At 37.2% G+C, this 21,814-nt stretch overlaps 1 long non-coding RNA gene across 1 annotated transcript in view; it reads right to left on the bottom strand.

Annotated features, from left to right (window-relative positions):
- Positions 1 to 6,775: 6,775 nt before the first annotated feature.
- Positions 6,776 to 21,814, bottom strand: part of LOC140595148 (uncharacterized) — a 92,646-nt gene continuing 77,607 nt past the window's right edge. Inside the window, exons 3-4 of the long non-coding RNA XR_011996543.1 lie at positions 9,541 to 9,640; positions 6,776 to 7,880 (exon numbers count right to left, since the gene is read on the bottom strand). This is a non-coding gene — a long non-coding RNA (uncharacterized lncRNA). The remainder of the gene's footprint in view (positions 7,881 to 9,540; positions 9,641 to 21,814) is intronic.

The following is a 21,814-nucleotide window of genomic DNA, read 5'->3' as shown; positions in this document are numbered from 1 at the left end:
ACAGAGGGTAGTTAAACTGAAACTGAGAGATGTTAAGTTACTGGACCAAAGTCATATAGCTAATTGCAGAGTAGAAATAGCTCATTGATTGTATGTCATCATATGACTTATTAATCCATCATTTTACTGCGAGAGATAATATGTTCAAAACAAATCTGATCATCTTATTACCTTGCTTGAGGATCCCTACAATGTCCTAATTGATGACAAGATGAAGTAAATTTTCCTTGTCGTAATATAAAATATCCTTCACAATCCATCTTCCAACTCCCTCTTCAATTCTATCTTCCCCATCATTTCCTCTATACATTGGTCATGCTATATTTCCCAACATTTTTGTTACACATCAAACTCAGAAACAATGAGAACCTTTGTACTGGGGTTTGAGAGTCATCTGAAGAGGAGAACAGTTCTCCTTTCCAGGTTCTGAAACAATTGAAGAACCATAGGAGGCAAGGATCAATAAATCAATTTTATTATAAGTAATACAGATTAGGAAGAGGCAGCTTGGAATCAGTGTTCTGAACTGAGCCTACCTAGCTGGTCATGGATGAAGCAACTGGATAACTGTTGGTCTCCCACAGGGGTCCAGGGAAATCTTGAGCTGGCATACCTTGGAGGAGCATTGCTGCTGCTTATAAGAAATGAGCACATGAACTGAGGCTCACCAGTCTTATCAATCCACTCAGCTATGGTTTCTTCTAGGGTGGAATGAGTGAGAGGTCAAAGGAAACTTCTCAAGATCTCTAAGAGGACTGAAGTCCCTGTTTATGACTTGAATAGGAACTTGGAAAACAGGAGAAGATGAGTCCCCCTATACTTTTCATAAGTAGTTTCCTTGCTTTGAGTGACCTTTTCTGTCTTTACCACCAGCGCTGTATTGCTTCTTTAAAACTTTCTGATTTTTATAATGCAGAACATGTGGTTTCCTCTCCAGCTATAGCATTCAGTTCAGACCTTTTTTTTATGATACACTTATCTTACAGCATATACACTTATATGCTTCTCACCTCCAAGGCCTGTGAGCTTTTCCGAGGTAGGGACCTTATCTCATTCATTCTTATAACACCCAGTGCTAATAAGCACAGTGTCAGAAACGTTGTTTTCAAAATACAGATGCAATGAAATGCCTGGACACCTGCACCCCGATGTTTATAGCAGCAATGTCCACAATAGCCAAACTGTGGAAGGAGCCTCGTTGTCCATTGAAAGATGAATGGATAAAGAAGATGTGGTCTATGTATACAATGGAATATTACTCAGCCCTTAGAAATGACAAATACCCACCATTTGCTTCGATGTGGATGGAACTGGAGGATATTATGCTGAGTGAAATAAGTCAATCGGAGAAGGACAAACATTATATGGTCTCATTCATTTGGGGAATATAAAAAATAGTGAAAGGGAATAAAGGGGAAAGGAGAAAAAATGAGTGGGAAATAGCAGAAAGGGAGACAGAACATGAGAGACTCCTAACTCTGGGAAACAAACTAGGGGTAGTGGAAGGGGAGGTGGGTGGGGGGTGAGGCTGACTGGGTGATAGGCACTGAGGGGGGCACTTGATGGGATGAGCACTGGGTGTTATTCTATATGTTGGCAAATTGAACACCAATAAAAATAAATTCATAAAAAAAGAAACATTTTCATTCTTCACAAGTGTGAGCATTCTATGGTATGACCACACCAAGCTGCCCTGCTCATATACAGGTGTCCTACAGTTATTCAGCTGCTTTATCTGTGCCTAACACAGTGCCTGGACCACACAGCACTTGGAAGATGACACCACAAAGGTTGAATGAATGATTTAGCTACAGCAGATAATTTCATATGTCAAAATCTATTGGCTGCCATTCTGTTTCAAGGTGTTGGACTAAGCCAAGTAAAAGATGTATATTTTGAGAATGGACTAAATATGGATAAAGTCCACAAAATGTTACCATGGATAAGATAGAGGAACAACCCACTTAAATATCAAACAAAAGCTACTGAATTGGGAATCTATAAAATTCCATGGGTTGTACAGGATTAATCCTGTAAAATATATTCACATGCTCTTAAAAGTGCTATTTATCATGCTATATAATTGATGCATGTGAATGGTCACATATATTACTAGACATTAACTCGTGGGAGATTTATTCATTTGTAAAGCCCGCATCCGGTTAAATGGAGGCATTAAACTTTTCTTGGAAATACTTATGCCATCTTATTATTTTTACAGTCCACCATTACAACTTTGCTCATATTTCTTTTAGACTGGTACTTTTTTGGAAACATTTAAATTTCTTGGGTTTCAGGAAATAAGCTTAAACTAGTACACAGTCCCTCTTAGGTGTTGCCATGTGAAATAATCAAATGGAACAAATATTGGCATGGAATTTGTAGTTATATTTTGTAATTGATGAAATCACTGGAGAAAGTAGGTCAGCGTGCTTATAGATTCGGTAGAGTCTTTAGACATGGACTCTGGAAGCAAATTTCTTTTCTTTCCCCAGAAAAATCTCATATTTTCCTTCATATAATACTAAATCTTTACAGAAGAAAATAAATATAATATTAGAATATTTTCTTGAAGTTTTTAAATGTGATAGAATGTTGGTAATGCACAGTGCCTCGTATACAGGAGACGATAAATTATTGCTGCTAGTGCTGCATCACAATGTATTTCTCTTCAGATTTTTAGTTCTGTAAGCTCCCAGAGGCCAATAACCATGTGTTATTAGCCTTTGTATTGCTTGCACCACCTAGCACAGCACCTTGCACAAATGAGATATAATAAATTTTGGTGAATAAATGAATCAATTAATTAAAGAGAGAATTAAATGGCACAACATGGGTGAAAACAGTTTCAAATTATAAAATGCTGTCCTAATAAGAGATTACTGTTATTTTTAAAAGATTTTATTTATTTATTTTGGAGAGAGAGGAGAGAGAAAGAGAGAGGGAGAGTACATGTGCAAGCAGGGGAGAGGCATATGAGGAGGGAAAGACACTCTGGAGCAGACTCTATGCTGAGTGCAGAGCCCATTGCTGGGTTTGATCTCAGGATCCTGAGATCATGACCTGAGCTGAAACCAAGATTCGAATGCTCAACCAACTGAGCCACCCCCTATTATTTTTGATGGTGAGTAATTTTTAAAAGTTTTTGAAACACGACTACATCCAGAAAGGATAAGATAATTAGTGTGAATTTCCAGAAAGTGAAGAAACCCAAATAACCAGCCCCCAAATAAAAAGCCCAATATCTCAGAAGCCCCATTATGTTCCCTTCCCATCACTGTCCCTTTCATATTTTGGGACGTAGTGATTTTTCATTTCATGAAAAAATGAAAGATTTTTTCATTCCCATTGCTATATAGTATACCTGTGTGAATATATTTTAATTTATTTATTCTTTCTACTACTGAGGGACTTGCTTGTTTCCAGTTTTTGACTAGCATGAATAGTACAATATTCTTCTACATGTCTTATGAAGATATGTACATATTTCTTGTGAATATCGTATACCTAGAAGAGGAAATGCCTCTGGGTGTAGATATATTCAGCTTTAGCTGATGCTGCCAGACCATCTATCAAAGAATTTATACCTAGTCACACTACCATCAGCCACATAGGAGAATTCCAGTTGTTTTTTCATCCTAGACAAAACTTAATGTTGTCTAGCTTGCTCATGTTAGCCATGAACTGGTGGTGGGTGTCTGGTAGTACTAAAATGTGTTGAATTTGCATTCCTATGATGACTAATGAAAACAAAGACATTTTTTATTAGCCATTTGGATATTCTCTTTTATTAAGTGCCTGTCCCAAGATTTTGCACCATTTTATTTTTTTTTAAGATTTTATTTATTTATTCATGAGAGACACAGAGAGAGAGAGACAGAGACAGAGACACAGGCAGAGGAAGAAGCAGGCTCCATGCAGGGAGCCCGACATGGGACTTGATCCCAGGACACCAGGATCACACCCAGGGTCGAAGGTAGCACTAAACCGCTGAGCCATCCAGGCTGCCCAATTTTGCACAATTTTATTGGGGTTTCCTTCTTTAAAAAATTCTGTGATAGGGATCCCTGGGTGGCTCAATGGTTTGGCGCCTGCCTTCGGCCCAGAGAGTGATCCTGGAGTCCTGGGATCGAGTCCCATGTCAGGCTCCCTACATGGAGCCTGCTTCTCCCTCTGCCTGTCTCTCTCTCTCTCTCTCTCTCTCTGTTTCTCTTATGGATAAATAATAAAATAAAATCTTTTTAAAAATTCTGTGATTGTTCTTTGTATATTCTAGTTAATGTGCTCTTTGTCAGGAATAGGTATTTCAGATGTCTTGTGGGTGAACAATTTTAACCTACAATCCATTCAGAGTGAATAGCACCAATGACTGGTGGTGTCAACTTGGTATACAATAAAATCCCTTGAGTAGATTTCACAAGATACCAGCACTAGAGCCTCATTCCTGAACAAACTGAATCAGAATCTCTGGGGATGAAGACTGGCTCTGCAAATTGTTCATCATTGTATCTCCAGCCCCTAGGAAGCAATATTCTTGATATTGAATCAGATACTTAAAATTGAATCTTTAGTTCAAGATGCGTTCTTTTGCAAACTATATACAAGGTAACTTGAATGCATTTTTCACATGATTAAAGTAAATCATGTTTAGAACTTGATAAACAGGGAAAAAGTAAAAATTTGTCTTTACATGTTTGCTCTGTATTTCTGATTATAATAAAACAAACTTTCTAACAAAATGTTTAATAATATCCTTATATAAAATGGAAGAGCCACTTAAAATTACTTTTTATCTTATTCTTCATAAAATGATGTTATGATTTAATTTTATATTTTAAGAGGTTTATGGTGCAAAATCAGTTGGGGTAAGTTTCTCTGGAGGGGCAAATGGATAGAAATTAAAGATCTCTAGGTTGGGGCTCCTAATTAAGAATTTGGGGAGACAGCGGCCCAGCAATGCAAAGGTCTCCTTTCAGGAGGCCTTGAGTGATGCATTAAATGAAGAGTAATCACATGGAGTTTGAATTTCCATTTGAATGGAAATTTCCACAGTGAGTCAGATTAGATGACCTTTACAATGCATTGCAGCTTTATATCCTATATGTTTTTGCAATGAGAGACATATGATATGGTGCAAACACAAGTCTTCCCAACCCCATTCCTCTTGCTACTCTTGCCATGGATGCAGAGGCACACACTGACCATAGGGTTTTGGAAATCATCATTTGAGGGAGTTTTCACGGAAAAGATACCTAATTGTTATTGACTTAGCATAGAGTTTCTTATTAGACTTCTTCCTTTTGCATTTATTTTTGCTCTATATTTTTAGGGACCTCCCTCAGCTAGATTCAAGATGTTCTGTGAAATGGAAATGTAGCTGAATGGAAAGCAAGATTGACAGTGAGAATCCTCAATCTGCCATTTATGAAGGATAATTTGTTCAACATTAAATATAAAAAGCTCTGCCTGATGGTTGCATTATAACCAGTGGGGTGTCTTGTCAACCAACGTGCTCGGAAACAGGTTTATACAACTCACTCTTTTTCAGTAATTATTGCCTTTTAAGTGAGAGCATCTAAGCATGTTAAATGAGACTTAGTTCATAATTGTCAGATATTAGTATAATGGATTCAACTAAAAGGATTTTAGACATTTGGGCCAATTTGGCCCTCTGTTCTAGAAGCTGCACGTGGCACAGGATGAACGTGCCCCTTGAAATTGGAGAGAAGATGATGTGAATGACTGAATGAATGCTTGCCTTTCCTTTTGAACATTTCCTGACTCATCAGCCACCCAACCCCGCATCCCTGCCTGCATTAAAGCAAGCATACCTCTAACAAAAAGCAACATATGGAGGGAGTTACTGACTCCAGGATGCATTAAAACCAGAGCCTGAGCCTCAGACTGAAAACCCACAATCAAAAATATTTTCATTTGCCTTCCTGAAGCTTGCATTTCCACGTGTTATATGAGATTTGTTAGGCAGTTCTAGGTCTTATGTTAGGAAGTGAGCTGTTGCCGAATTCCCAGGATATGTCCTGGTCTGCAGTGTATTGTGCTAGTTTCTCGTTTGTAAACGTTTTGGTCCATGACATTTCAATGGACCTTTTTTCAAGTCTCTAATACATAGGGTGTGCACCCACAGCAGACAAATCACACCAATTCTGGGGGTAACTCAATCAGCATGTCATGCTTGGGCCTCAATTTTCATTCTTTGGCCAGGTTGGCATGTTACTTACAGAGTTAGGGACCATTGGAAGAACTCTTGTTCTTGTTCTTGTCAGGAACATTTTGGGATATTCCAGAGAAGATGTGATTATTTTGATAAACACATATCTAAGACATGTGACTTTCAAGCACATAGTAGTCTCTGACCTTGCTCAGAGAACCTTTAGAATGGGGACAGAACCTCCGTGGTGTGAATATTCACTTTAGAATATCCCTCAGTTATAGTTTTATCTGGAAATCCTTGAATCTCTGATAAAATTCTGTTCCACATCCATGCCCAGATTCAGTCATGGACCAACCCCATCTTTCCTCCCATCTGTTGAAAGGTACTTATGAGTTTACACAGGTAATATATAGGTAATATATGAATTCATTCTTGTGGGAACATTCCAAACAATGAAGAACTGTGTTCATGATTGAAGAGTTGGTCTCTTTTCACTCCTGACAACCCTAGAAGTAGTTATCATTAATAACAGAGTAGCATGTTCTATTCTTTTTAATGCATTTATGTTGATATGTGAAGAAAACATACAAGCACGTACTTTAGCAAATATTAAAGGAATCGTAGAATACACATTTTTTTTAAATTTTGCTATTTGCCTTTTCATCAAAAAATTTACATTAATTGTGTTTAAACCAGAAATCAGGATTTGGGAATGCATCCCTCTTTACAAATCCAGAGTTGGAGTCTTCCAAAGGCCTCTCTCACCTGTGGTCCTGACTACTATTTCATTTCACTGCCCACCCTGTCATTGTCCTTTCTATTACCCCAGTCCAGCTGCATCAAGGAAAAATGTTCCATTCTGTGCCTTCAGATTAAAATATACTTAAGATTTTTGAACCAACAGGGTGAGAAAATGGAAAGACTAACAAAGATTCTAATTAGAGCCAAACAGTATACATAGATAGGTTGCTTAGGCAGCAAGGGAATATTTCTCATAGCCTCAGAGATGGAAATGGGATAATTGCTAAGAAAAATAGGTCCATCTAACCTATTATCCCTTATGTCTGCCAAATTCTAGCAGCTTCCTTAAACTCTTCCTTTATGACCACTTGACAACTGAGCATAAGGCAAGAGCTCTTCCCTGCAACGTTGAGCTTGATTGCTTACAATCTTCTGCCCCCAGGGGTTCTCATCCCCCTCCTTGATTAGGAGAAATGGCCCCCTGCTCATCCTGTCAAGACTCCCCGGCTGCACACTGAATGGGGGAGAAATCTCATTTTGGAGACAAGCATTTTCTGTGAACTCTATTAAGCAACAAAGCAGCCTGGCTTTCACGGGGGTCACATTTCCAGGATATAATCACCAACTTCTTGGGTGCAATATAAGGCCCCTGCCGGAGTCCACTCTTTTCCATGTTCGTCAATGTGATTATTTCACGATAACAGCTTTCTCGAGGGAGTCAGAGATGCTTTCTGCACATTTTAATGAGCCTGTCATCCGGCCTCAATTTTTTCCCCATACTCTTTCTTTTCTGATTCCTTTCTTTCATGTTGTGATCCACATGTATTTGGAAGGCCAAGAGGACACAGATTTTAAATGTCATCCAACATAGATGAAAATCCATTGTCTTCCCTTCTTGAAATTTAGCAATATTGCAGGGTTTTTTTTTTTTTGTTCAAGTGGGTTAAAAATATTCTATATTGGTGTTCTGAGAAAAAATAATGTATAATTAATTAGTCATAGAATTTCAATACATTCCTAGGTAAGGAATAATCTTAGTTTTCATGAAGAATTAAAACATATGTTAAATACAATTATAATAAAGAGCATTATAACAAATATCCCTGTGTAATAAAAGGTTTCAAAGTCCTACCCAAAGACCCAGCAAATTCAAGATTCCATAGTTATGGTTTTACTAGAATTTATTAAAAGAGCTAGATGACAGAGTGGTTTTAATGCTAACATTTCAGTTTTGAGACGTTACTTAATTCATCAGCAAATACTGAATTTGGAATCCATAAAAATTTGGGTTTTGTTTTTAAGAACAGGGGGAAAGAATAAATTAAGAGTGGTCAGAATATTTAATTTCATTTCTGTTACTCATACTACTTCATATTTTCTAAACTTATACTTAATTTTCAATATATTTATTTTTTCTTACACTGGACTTTGATTTTTATGACTAAATCTACCTTGAGATTTTCTATAACAAGGCAGTAGAAGATGATTTGATTTTATAAATAAATTTACCTTGAGATTTGCTAAGTAAAGACTATAGATTGGAGTATATTTTAGTGAATTTCAACTAGCCATTGATGATTTTTTATGCTAGTTTTTTTTTAGATGGCACTTGTTAATGAATGATGTCTGTGACTAATGCTCCTTGTAGCTTAACCTACTTAAATTAATCAGGCTCTTTATCCTTTGTAAACATATGTATGATCTGCTTCAATCAGATTTCTGAAAACAAAGGAAAGTATTCTCCATCTTTTCTCAGGAGGCTTACAAATGATATGCATTGAACTAATCCAATTGGACTAATATGATTATTTTTTGTGTGTATATGCAAAAGGGCATAGATTGCTCAATAATATATGAGAAAAGAGAGAGATGACTATTTCCCTGCCAGCGTCATTACATCTGGATCCAGAGAAGAAGGTGTCTGTGGGCTAAGAACCCATGTGGCTGCTAGCTCCAAGACTTTTCCTTAGGAACTGCATTCTGTTTCCTCTGAAACCGAGGGTGCATTTCTTAACTCAGACAAAGCAGATGCATTGACTTATCTTCAGTTACACCCTTTTTCTAGAAGTGATGAGGGATTGGTAGGCACAGACATAGGCTCCCACTTGGCTATCAGGGTGGCAGAACTGAGGCCTGGGTATCCAGGCCAGTTGACCAAGGGAAGGACATACCTTCTGTCTGAGTCTGGGTATGGGTCCATGAAGTCACCCCACAAACACCTTTATGGTGTGTGTTTTGGTCTGTTTGGGCTGCTGCAACAAAATATCTTAGACTGGGTGGCTTATAAACAACAGAAACTTATTTCTTATAGTTCTGGAGGCTAGGAAGCCCAAGATCAAGGTGTTGGCATGGTTGCACTCTACTGAGAGTCTTCTTCCTGGTCCATAGCAGGTATCTTCTCGCTTTGTCCACAAATGGTAGAAGAGGCTAGAGATGTCTGTGGGGTTTCTTCTAAGAGTGCTAATTCCCTTCAAGAGGGCTCCACCTTCATGACGTTATCAACTCTTAAAGACCCCAGCTCCTAATACCATCAACTTTGGGAGTTGGAATTCAATGTATGAATTTAGGGGGACACAGACATTCAAACCATAGCAGTGTACTTCCTTCCTCTATACTCCTTTACTCACCAGTATTCTCAAAGCTCCTTTCTTAGCTGTCCTCTCTTCGTGATACATAAATTCCCTGGTAATTTCACCAAAGTCAGGCTTTCATCATCTCCTGTTGACTCTGAAAAATATATCACCAGCCCGGATCGTCTCTTGAGATACAGACTCAAATATTCAACAGTCTATTGGATATTTTCATTTGAGTGTACCATTGATTTCTCAAAACCATCAGGTCTCAAGATGAACTAATTATCTATATTTTCAAACATTCTTTTGTGTTTCTTATCTGAGGAAATGATACCACCGAACTGCCAAAAATGGAGCAGTAATGTATTATCTTCTCTTGTTACCTCCCACATACCAGGTCCCTAAAATCTATAAGTTTCCTCTCTTGAGTATCTCAGATTTCTCCTCTGTTTTTCCTGACCACTTCCACTACATTATATCAATTAGTAAATGTATTTATTATTTTGTGGAGGAGGGAAGTAGTGAGTAGTGTTTTTTCATAAATGTGGCACACACTCTCTGGGGTGGGTTAGACACTGAACATGTTAACATTCCCATTTTTCTTCTTTTATAGCTTTTGTAAATATAATTTTAAAACTCTAAATGACTTTAACTAAGACAAGCCATTTACCTATTGATGGTATATTCCCTACATCAATTTATTGTTCCACTAACATTATATGAAAGTGCTCTTTTATATACACTATTTCTAACTCTAAATATTATCAGTTTTTTAATTAACTAATTTATTTATTTTTAAAATTTTTTATTATCAGTTTTTAACAGTCTGATGGGCAATGTGCTGTACTTCATTCTCTTAAAGTCACATTTTCATGATTATTAATAACTTCCAGTTTTTTCATACATTTGCTATGCATTTCTGTTTTTATGTGAATTAAAACATGTTTTATGTGAACTATCTGTTCTCATGATTTTTATCATGATAATGTAATAGCAAATATTTCTCTGTTGGGTTGGAGGAACTTTTTATGTATTAAGCATATGAATGTTTTCTGGGATGGTGGCCAAAGGTTTTCCTTTTACTCTACCACTTGCCTTTTAAGGATGTTTATGTTACCCTTGTCACTCAGAAATATTTTTCATGTAGTTTTTTTAATTGAAATATAGTTGAAATATGTTGTATTAGTTTCAGGTGTACAACATAGCGATTCAACGCTTTACATACATTACACCATGCTCACCATGACAAATAATTACCATCTGTCACCATACAACATTATTACAGTATTTTTGAGTATATTCCCTTTGTTCTACTTTCCATTCCCATGATTTGTGTATCTTATAACTGGTATATGCAGTTTGAGTTAGTCTCCTGGTCTTTTCCTTTCTGCCTTAGTAATGTTATTTAACTAATCTGTCTCTCATGGTCTCCTTGCCTTCTTCAGGGCTTCAAATTATTCCAGAGTGACTTTCACAACACAAATCAACCTGCTAATTCCTCCTTAAAATCCTTCAGTGGCTTTCCATTGTCTACATTAATTTTAAAGTGCATGTTAATTTTAGTACAGCAAAGTAGGTCTCTTGTGATCTGATCTGGTACCTTGCTGTCTCTCTGGCTTACAGGCTTTCACTCATCCCAACTAGCCACAGAAACCCACCGGCGCTAACATATACCATGTCAGAGCCTTTGTACATAGTCCCCTTTGTCTGAAATTCCTTTCCTCTTTCCTTGTCCTCTTAAGGAATTCCCTCTAAAGGAATTCATTTCAGGCTCAAGCACAATTGATTATTCCTTTCTTTGTGCCTCCATACACTGTATATTCCTCTTTTGTATTGTTTTCCCAATTTTTGCTGTAACAGTGTATCTGTAGTCTTATTTACTTAATAGCTTTCTTTCACATATATCCATTTTAACTTAAATAGAACTATCCAAAAAGGAAATGTTCTATTTCTGCTATAAATGGAGATGCAGTGCTATTTGCAGTAGATATGAGAAAAACATAAAAATAAAAAATATAACTATTACAAAAATCTATCAATTGCCCATGTAAAATCATCTCACACATCAGTGGCAATACACATGTTACCTTTTAGAGCATGCTGCTCAATTGTACCACTTATCAAATTATCCAAAGATTTATAGGCCTTAGTATGATGATGGCTTATAAAAAAGATAGAAATTTAAGAGGGTTTAAACAAATCTTTAAATAATCACATTTATTTCTAGTTATCACCACAGTAAAAAGCATTACTCTTAATCTGTGTGAATGGAGTAAGTCTTGGTTGACTATACACTGACTGAATTCTAAACAGAGTGTGGTGGAAAACCTTAAAAGTGTTTCTTAGCCCATCTTTCCTATGGCCTTTGTCTTAATTCAGGAGGGAAAGTATTAAATACAGATAAAAGGAAATGGGATCAGCAGGGCAATGAAAATGGGATGTTGTGCCTCAGGGGACAGATATCGTTATGGAAAACTCTGTCAGGCTGAATTTGTTAGATTATATGGTAGGATGAATATGAACTTAGAATAAAACATCAAATTATATTTAGATTTGGAAATGGTCAAGGACTATTGCTAGGTTAGACTTAGTTACACGTGTCATTTGACTTTGTAGCATTCTATATTCACAAAAATCTCAAAAAGATCCATTATTTATCTTAAAAATTTAAATATACAATTCACAGTGCTTTTCATTATTCTCTCTCTTGTTCTTTTCATTAGTAGGTGCTGATTTGTACATTTGTTAGAAATGCAGTAGCAGTAGTCTATATTCAAATGCTTTTACTATTTGAATTTGTTGAGAATAAGTCAACATAGAAGCTGAATATTTAATAAATTGAGAGCTAGAAACAAAGAAAATTATTATTTAAAACTTTTTGAATTTGTTATACTTCATATCCCAGTATTATAAAGTACTAATTTTTACTAAATGCATAAAAGTGCTGCCAATACAAGAAATTTTAGAGAGAATAGTAAGCCTTAACTAGTAGTATAAAAATAGAACTTTGTGACCAGTAATGAAAGGGTGTTTATTTCTCTGAAATGTATAATTTTAGTTGTTCCTTTTCAAATTACAACCGGATACAAAAACCTCTTTTCATTCAGAAGGGATGTTATTAAGTTTTCTTTAAAAAAGGAGGGGCCCAAAAGATGAATGCAATAGCTTATTAACATGATTCTATATTTTAATGAGATGAAGTCATACTGTTTAATTCTTTGTCCTTTGTGCTGACTGTATTGCCATTCACCATTCATTGGTTGTGAGAAAGGCATTTAGTTTAGACAATGCTGAAATTGCTCATTGTCAATAGCTCATGAGTCCATGAGCTATTGAACTGATAATTGTGTCCTTTTGTTCTATTATTGCAACTGTGTCTTCAGAGTTTTCCTAGACCTCTAGCTGAAGCTGGAGATCCCAGGCAAATGAGATTTCCCTTCCTTCAGTGAAAACCATCTGACATCCTCAATAGAAGGCCTTAGAGCCTTGGTGAGTCTCTCATGACTGCTATGTCATAGAGGTCAATGGGGAGGCTTCTCAGTGTCATAACCCGTCCCCCAAATTATACACAACAGTGTGTTGGGTTTTTTTTCCTCAGAGAGGAGTTCCATAGCTTCCAGAAGGTTCTTCAAGGGTCCATTAATTTTAAAAAGTTTGAAAACTACTCCTGCAATACCTCATTTTGTTGTAATTTATAGTCCTAGAGCAACTGTCTCCACATTATATAGACTCTAAATCTTTTTATGGTGATAGTGATGAAAATTTCTTTTTTAAAAATAATGTAATATATAAAACATAGTATTTGTCAATTTAACCATTTGTAGTGCATAATTCAGGGGCATTAAATATATTCACAGTGTTGTGTAACTATCATTACTATCTATATCCAAAACATTTTCATCTTCCTGAATAAAAACTCTCCACCCATTAACAGTAACTTCCTTCCTCTGTCCCCAGCCCTTGTTAACTTCCATTGTACTTTTATCTCTGTGAATTTGCCATTTCTAGCTAGGTACCTCGAATAAGTGAAATTGTGTAATATTTGTCTTTCTGTGTCTGGCTTATTTCACTAAACGTATTTTCAAGGTCCATCCATGTTGTACCATACATCAAAATTTCATTCTTTTTTATGGCTCAATAATATTTTATTATGTGTATATACCACATTTTGTAATCCATTCTTCCATTGACGGACACTTGGGTTGTTTTCACCTGTTGGCTATTGTGAATAATGCTGTTGTGAATATGGGTGTACAAATATCTTTTCAAGTCTGCTTTCTGTTATTTTAGGTTTATTACTAGGAGTGGAATTGCAGAGTAGACCTCTTTTTATTAGACTAAAAGTCTAGTTTCTTCTTTTCACCATCAAGAAAAGTTTTTGCCACCAAAGCATTCAAAGTCCAATGTTATGTCCTAATCAGTTTGCTATATGTAAGTTCTCTGATATTAATCCATCTAGATTGTCTTCTTGGTCACCCTGGTATTGTCCTGTGAAACACTTGGAAACAAAATTCATCAAAGAAGAAGACAGTTTCTTTACAAGTTTATAATTTCCCTTAAATATATAGATTCTATAGATCCTGTTTTCTTTAACCATTCATGACACAGAGAACTTTTTATTTCATGACAAAGATATCCTAGACACATTTTCCTACAATTTCCAGAATTTATTTTGCAAATTACTTGGAGTGGCACCTGTCACCAATAAACAGGGATGGGAAATAAGGACAATTCCCCTTGTGGAAATAATTATTCTGGACACGGTGCTAATTTGCCAACCCTGAAAAAGTCAGTTTTGTTTATAAAGACCTTGACATATCCACAAAATTGAAAATTTTAAATAAATATTATGAGCTTTTGTTTGCTGGTCCTTGGGGTAATACAAGTTCCTCCAGAGTTCTTTATCCTTAGCAATCATATTAAGGCAATGACATTAACTAGGTGTGGGAAGATAGGAGAAAAAAAATTAAAGATAGATTTATAGTTGGAGCTCAGACCAAAGGATTCATCTTCATAGAGATATTTTGTCATTTCTCCTAGCCTTGTCCTTATGTCCATCAGAGAGACAATAGAGTGGGAATGGACATATTCCTTTGAGACTTACAGTTAATTATCCTAAATAATGTAGTAGATGCTGCCCATTAATCGGAATAGAAGTCAAATAATCTCAGGAACCTGCAGTATCCACATCACCTCTCTTACTCCCTTCTGTCAGATTTGCTCTGGATTAGCTCAGGTTCTGTAGGTTTTCTTCTATTCTGGAGAAAAGTGGAAACGCAGAATTGAAGATTTTGGAGGTGTTTGTACTGATGTGTTTGAATTCTGTCTGTATCTCTAAGTGGATTTCTGGATCCCAGAATTGTTCAGACAGTGAACAATATGGGCCAATGTTCCAAAGTGCTCCAAATGGAGAGTCAGACCAATTTGGAGCTAATTTTCAACTGTGCCATTTACTAGCTGTGAACTCTTACATAAGTTACTTAAATATCCTGAGCCTTGGTTTCCTCACTGTAATACATTTTTAAATAACACCTTGCATGATTGTTAGGAGAACCAAATAGAATAAGGCTTGTGCAGTCCTATCATTATTAAATGGCTGTTTGTTTTCATTACAATAGTGAGTACTTCACATGCATGTTATCCCTTCTTGCAACAATAAGGGAGTATCACCTAAGCCTTGAGTTATCATTCAGACAGATTACTCCTAAGAGTTTCTCAACAGCATCAAATCACACATCATCTGCCCCCTTCCATTTATTCTCCAAAAAAATGTTTGTAGTGACACTTGAAGAAATTTGCTCATATTATTTCCATACTTGAAATATGTTAGTATTATCTTCACCGTTAGGACTATGTTCACATTATGCTGGCCATACTCAAATGTCACTTCTACACAGCTTCCTGAATACCTTCACATAATGTTGCTGTAAGCTTACTTAACTGCAGGAGACACAAAGCTCTGGCTCTTAGTGAGCAAAAACTGCCTTTCATTTCCTGTATGAAAACACGAAGCACGAGGCACCTGTGTGTCTTAGATAGCTATGCGTTTGCCTTTGGCTCAGGTCATGATCTTGGGGTCCTGGAATCAGGCCCTGCATGGGGATCCCTGCTCAACAGGGAGTCTGCTTCTCCCTCTTTCTCTCCCCTCCACTCATTATCTCAAATGAATAAATAGAATCTTAAAAAAAAAAAAAAAGGAAAGAAAACACTAAGCATTTTTCCTGGCCTTTAGTAGCTCTTAATTACTATTTACTGAATTGATGAATAAATGCATGGCAGTCTTTTGAAATTAATGAGTGTGTCCCCCTTTTCCCCACCATGTCTCCTATCTTTAACTTATTCTTCACACTAAACCAGAGACACATATCTAGTTATACTTATTAATATACGTGAGTGGACTCAGCTGCCCATAGGATCATTCCAAGCTTGCTTATGATTCAGCTGGTAAATTGAGCATATGGGTTCATCTCTCCTCCTTCTAAAATACCCACTGAAATGATGATAGAAAGTACAAAGGGTAATGCAGTCTAACAGATACAGAGACTTGGAGGAGGAATATCAGCAAACCAAAAATTTTAACCAGTTTCTGGGAGACTAAAAATGGATAGGTTCACATTGCTAGATAAAGCAGAAAGGAGGGAGGACTCATGGCTCAATATATGTAGAAGAAACTAGTGTAAGGCGAACCATTTTTTTTTCACGATAAATATATTAGATTGAGCAGTGGAAAGAAGCACAGAATCAGATGACCAAGGTCATTAAGAACTACGGACCAGAAGCTCTTCCTGGCTTATGCCACCCTCTTCCTCTGCTACTGTGTGTGCAGTGCTGGCATTTGTCTATAGTTTAAAGCCAGATAGGTACTCTTCAGAGAAATAGCACCACTCTTCCTGGGAAGAATAAAGCCTCTCAGATCAGGGAGTAGTGCTTCTGAATAGTATCTTCTTTCTCTTACATTTGAGAGTGGGGGGGTTGAGAGCAGTCTGCCTTCTTGCTTTCCTCCTGTACACCCTAGCTGAAGCCCACACATCAACCTCACCTAAATAGAATTTGCATCCATCTTGCTTTTTCAGCAACAAGACAGCACAGTCCATGCATCAGTTAACCATCACTCAACTATAAGTCATCAAAGTTTACCAACCCTTTGAGGAGATCCAGCAGTATGAAAAAGAAGCACCAAGGGGGGAAAAATCAGAAAAGTTGGTCTCTAAGGAAACATAATTCATAGTAGGAGAGAAAAGTTTTTTTTTATTGAAGTTCAATTTGCCAACATATAGCATATCACCCGGTGCTCATCCTGTCAAGTTCCCCCCTCAGTGCCCATTACCCAGTCACCCCAACCCCCTGCCCACCTCCCTTTCCACTACCTCTTGTTCATTTCCCAGAGTAAGGAGTCTCTCATGTTTTGTCACCCTCACTTATATTTTCACTCATTTTCTAGGAGAGAACATTTTTAAGTAATTTTGATTGCTCATACCTACCAAACAAGAACAGACTGTTATGGAAAAAAGTGGGGATCAAGAAGATAATTCATAAAAATAAAATAAATAATAGTAATTGAAGGCCTGGAATAAACAGCCAAGGAATTTTCTAGAATGTAGAACAAAAAGACAAAGACAGGATGCCTGAGTGGCTCAGTGGTTGAGCATCTGCCTTTGGCTCAGATCATGATCTTGGGGTCCTAGGGTTGAGTCCTGCATCAGGCTCCCTTTAGGGAGTCTCTGCTTCTCCTTCTGCTTATGTATCTGCCTCTTTCTGTGTGTCTCTCATGAATAAATAAATAAAATCTTTAAAAAAAGGGGAAAGACACTGAAAACATGAGAAAAAAATTAAAGAAAAAATATAGAGTATCAATATAGAAGAGCCAACAGCTGAATAATAATTGTCAAAAGGGAATATATAAAATGAAAAGACAGAAATAATTCCAGAAGTATAAGCAAACAAATAAAACATAAAACCAAACCAAAATGAGGAAGTTTCTCAGCACTGGCACAAGAGAAAAGTTTTCAGTTTGAAGACCACTGAGTGCCAAGCAGAGTAAGTTGAAGTAGATCTTCATTTAAACATGCCTTGATGAGTAAATTGAAGATGTTAAAAATCTTTCAGAGACAAACAGATTTTATCTACCTAAGACAACGTAAAGAGATGGCATAGTAGGGAAAGATGAATAATGGAGGGGGTAAAGAAAGGGGAGTAGGTCCTTAATTGTACATGTAGCTCACCTGCTTTTATAAGCCAGGCAATTGGGATATGCTTCTAACAAAAACATCTTGAAGACAGATGGCCTCTTATCTTTTGGAGCTTAAATTCATCATATACAGGAAGTAGTCTACGGATACTATCTAAATTGATAGATCAAGAGAAAGAGGTCAAAGCATATTATAAAATGCATAAACACCCACAATAAAATGACTCAAAAATGTGTTTCCTGGCAGTATGGAGGAGGCAGTGGAGGGAACAAGTGTGAAAGTGCTGGTTTGTATATCTTTTATAGTGAGGCATCACTCAATAATGTTTAAAGTTGATTGAGAAATAGGTATAAATACATAGTCTTTCAGTTTCAGGATGACCAATAGAAAGACAAATATCAGAAATGGTAAGCATCAGCTCCTTTTTAGCCTCTATGGAGTAGGGCCCAGCCCATGGGAGGGGGGTTTCTTTTTTATCTGAATCTTCCTGAGTGGTTTGAATATATATACACGTATCTCTTATAAGAACAAATAAAAGTTTTAAGAAAATGCCTTTGCAGTGCCCATTAGTCCTTTCATTATCTTATCCTTAACTCTTTTTTCAGTTTTGTCTCTTGCTTCTCCTCTCCCTCCCCCTCCCCTAGCCCTACACCGGAATCATACAGAAACATTTGCTGTTAGGATGCTATTTGTCTTTGTGTCTTTCCCAAATGATTGCTCTGCCTTAATGTTTTATCCAGATTCTCCCCAGTCAACTCCTTATCATTCTTTAAGATTCCACTTCCACATCTTCTGGGAATTCTGGGGAGAGATAGGAGGTCCTCGGCCCCTTGGAAATCCTTCTATTAGAATGCTTAACACATGGTATTACAGTTTCTACACCATTATCCTCATGGACTGTCTTTGATAAATTTTGGTTGAAAGAATGAATGAATGAATGACCAGGACATCGTCTTATGCTTCTTATGGTTCTGGCCTCCCTTTGTGGATCATGCTACAGTTTTTTTTAAAAAATACTTTTTGATATACAGTGTGAGTATATGTAGGGTTAGGCAGGGAGTGGACAAATTACTCAATTGAAATTATTTATTTTACAGGTTATTTAAATAATATATTGAGAATAAAAATAATACCATTTGTTGATTATTATGTGATCATCACTGTGCTGTTAGCTTTGTACAGATAATCATGAATTCTCATAGCCATTTTACAAGATCATTGTTAATGTTTCCACTGTTGTTATGTTTCCATTGTATTAGTTTCCTATGTCTACTCTAACAGACGGCCACAAACTTGATGGTTTGAAACAATTGAAACCTATTCTGTCAAAGTTCTGGAGGTTGGAAGTTCAAAAGTTGCTATCACTGGGCTGAAATCAAGTGTCAGTAGAGATAGCAACACTCCTTCTGGAGGTTCTAAGGGAGAATACATTCGTTGCCTCTTCTAGCTTTTGGTGGCTGCTAGCATTCATTGACCTGTGAGTGCATCACTCCAAGTTCTATCTCTGAGGTCACAATGCCTTTTCCTCCTCTGTATCAAATCTCCTGCTTCCCTCCTGTAATAATATATGTAATTGCATGTGGGGCCCACCTGGGTAATCTCCCCATGTCAAAATCCTAACATTAATCATATCTACAAAGACTTTGCCATATGGTAAAAATTATAGCTCCAGAGATTAGGACACAGATATCTCTTTGTGCAGGGAATATTTTCCACCCCACCAAAGCACACTCTACAGATTTGGAAAAAAAGGGATTAAGTTCCCTTGCCCAAGTACACACAAGCATTAAGGAGTAGAGTCTGGATTTGAGTTTGCATCTATTTGATCTGAGAATCTGTCTGTCTCTTCTCCTCTCCCTCTATCCCTAAATAATGAGTAATACCCTAAGACATTTGCATTGTTGCTTTATTCTGAGTCACATTTAAATGTAAAGCCCCTGTGTTCAGGATTCAAAGAGCAGGCCATACCAAGAGAAATCACTGATGACACAGGCATACACTCTAGGTTAGCTCAACACTTGCATTTATTTCCCTTATTGTTGAAGCCGGCAGGAAGGTGATGAGGAGGGAAGGCTGATGTGCACGCCTCACAGGGATGGGTCAATGTCTCATGACCTTGGCTGCTGTTGACTGTCAGCTGTTGTGTCAGAGGCCTCTGCTAGCAAGATTTCCTTCTGTCTAGGAGGCTGGAGTCATTTCCCAGTTTTGGGGAAGTGACTTTCCAGTGTTGCAATCTGCACAGAACCCAATCCAGTGTCCTTCTTCAGAGTTGCAGAGAGGTGAATCCTCAGGCTCAGGGATGGTGTGGCAGCTCAGCCTCTAGCCTCTATGCTAGGATTTTTCCTAGGGCACTAAGGACTACAGCTTTAAGAACTATTAGCTCCACCAGATTTTATTTAAATTCAAACAACTTTTTATATTACTTTTCAGGTATAAATAAAATTTTTCCTTTTCAAAAATGTTTGTTAAAAACATTATGTTCAAAATGAAATTTTGGGGATCCCTGGCTGGCTCAGCGGTTTAGAGCCTGGCTTTGGCCCAGGGTGTGATCCTGGAGTCCCAGGATCGAATCCCACATCAGGCTCCCTGCATGGAGCCTGCTTCTCTCTCTGCCTGTGTCTCTGCCTCTCTCTCTCTTTCTCTCTCTGAGTCTCTCATAAATAAATAAATAAAATCTTAAACAAAAACAAAACAAACAAAAAACAAAATGAAATTTTATATTAAAATGTTTATAATATTTCCTAAGAATAATATGTTTAGATTTAACAAAGTGTAGTGAAAACATTCTGCCTAAACAAGTTTGCTTGAGGGGAGTGCAGAAGTATCTTTGCAAAATATTTAAATTACACAAGGCATAATTGTACACATTCAAACAATACAATTGCAGACAGGGCATTCCTTCCTTAGAGGTAATCACTGTGAATGGTGAATAATTTGGGGTGCATCCTTCCAGTCCTCTGTTTATGCATTTTTACATAAATATCTAATATATTTACTTTTATTTTCAATACATGGGATCATATTGTGACTACTTGCTTTTTAAAAAATTATTTATTTATTCATGAGAGACTCAGGGAGAGAGGTATAGAGATAGGCAAAGGGAGAAGTCCCCCCCAAAGTGGGACTCTCTCCCAGGACCCCAGGATCTCGACCTGAGCCAAAGGCAGATGCTTAACCACTGAGTCACCCAGGTGTCCCTTGACTACTTGCTTTTTAAAATAAACAGAACTTTAGAGGTGTTACAGATCTGAACTTATAAAAAGTTGTATAGTATCGCAGAATGTGGGTATTTAATATAATCCCTACTGGACATTCAAATGTTGTTTTTTCCGTTATTAAGGCAATGCTATAAGAAGCATATTTTACATGTAGCTTGAATGTTTGTGCAATTATATACATTTAGGGGTGGATTTTTAAAGTGGCATACCCTTTCCACTATACCAAAAATGGAAAGATTGGTGCCACGCCAGATTTGAGTCAGAGAGCCCCTCTGAGAGCTCAGAAGTTTTAAAGTCTGAAGCCAGAGTTTATATTATAACATAGATAAAGCCTTCTGGTAACTGAACTTTATCAAGAGGCTCCTTGAGGTATGTCTTGAAGAATTCATCTACCAACATGCCCATTGCTACCCTTGAAGTTGATTGTGGTTCTCTTCATGTTACTAGGTTAACTTCATATTTCTATTGTTTCCTTTCATGGTGTATCTGTTAAGATTTTATTTGGCTACAACACAGCACACTTGACTGCAGTGACTTTCCCAAATAGATTGATTTGCTTATACAAGAAATCCAGAGGCCATTGTACAGGTCTGGCATGACAGCTCCATGACACCCATAGAGACTGGGCTTCCTCTGTCTTCCTGGTCTGCCACCTTTTGCATGTCTCTTTTATCGTCATGGCTGCAAAATGGCTGTTCTGCTTGTAGGCATGATATCTGCATCCTGTACTAGAAGAATATGGGGAAGGCTATGGGTAAAGGGCAAAGACAAAAGCTGTATGTCAGCTGAGGGTGTCAGAAGAGCTTTCCCAGAAGCCTCAACCAGTGGCCTCTGCCTACATGCCAGAACTGGGATTATTTTTCTGGTTGTAAAGTTTTAGGGGGGAGATGAGCATTAAAACAGGGTACTTTGTGACCAAAC

Source organism: Vulpes vulpes, chromosome 13 (assembly GCF_048418805.1).
Source record: "Vulpes vulpes isolate BD-2025 chromosome 13, VulVul3, whole genome shotgun sequence".
In the NCBI taxonomy this organism is placed as follows: Eukaryota; Metazoa; Chordata; class Mammalia; order Carnivora; family Canidae; genus Vulpes; species Vulpes vulpes.
This window is presented reverse-complemented; position numbering and strand designations above follow the sequence as displayed.